The following is a 693-nucleotide window of genomic DNA, read 5'->3' as shown; positions in this document are numbered from 1 at the left end:
GGCTGCTGCCACCCCGCGGCCTCCGTGCTCAGCCAGCACGCTGCCCTCGCTTACAGCCGCTGGTCGGCGGGCGGGCTGGGCTCCTGGGGCCACGCTGGAGTCTGCCCGGCCGGCCCAGGGGACTAGTGGGGGGAGGGCAGCCCTGTCCTGTCGGGCACTCGCCTGCCGCTCGGGCCTGCCCGCTCAAGGCAGGGGGCGGGGTGCGCACACGTCAGACTCTGCTTGTCCCCGCACACACCCCGGGCAAAGCATCACGGCCTGGCTTAGGTCAGGGGAGCAGATTCGTCTCTCCTTGGAGCAGCTGCGAGGTCACCCCGTGGGAAGCTGGCCCAGCTCCGCTCTGTCTCTGTCCTCGCAGGCCCAGCCTCGTGGGGCCTGCGGCGTGGCTGCCCCTCGACCAGGCAGGCGGAGGGTGCCCGGGCGAGCCAGGGGAGGAAGAGGCTCCCTTCATTCTCTGCTCATTCACCCCAGTCCTCACTGGCTGTGCGCCAGGCCCTGCTGGCTCCAGGGTGCCCGAGGGAAGAGGCAGGCTTAGGGCCCGGGGCTCGTGCACCCCACAGCAGGGCTTGGCCTGCAGAGATGCAGGTGCAAGCCACAGGCGGAGGGGCCGGAGGGGCCAGGTGTGCTCTGCTGGCAGGGCGGAAGGGGCCAGGTGTGCTCTGCTGGCAGGGCGGAAGGGGCCAGGTGTGCTCT

General features: G+C 71.6%; 1 protein-coding gene across 1 annotated transcript in view; it reads left to right on the top strand.

The window, feature by feature from the left end:
• JAKMIP1 (janus kinase and microtubule interacting protein 1) overlaps window positions 1-693 on the top strand; it is a 59,362-nt gene that overhangs the window by 47,090 nt on the left and 11,579 nt on the right. The gene's annotated exons all lie outside the window — the stretch shown is intronic.

This window comes from Condylura cristata, unplaced genomic scaffold (genome assembly GCF_000260355.1).
Source record: "Condylura cristata isolate star-nosed mole 26May11 unplaced genomic scaffold, ConCri1.0 scaffold00012, whole genome shotgun sequence".
In the NCBI taxonomy this organism is placed as follows: Eukaryota; Metazoa; Chordata; class Mammalia; order Eulipotyphla; family Talpidae; genus Condylura; species Condylura cristata.
This window is presented reverse-complemented; position numbering and strand designations above follow the sequence as displayed.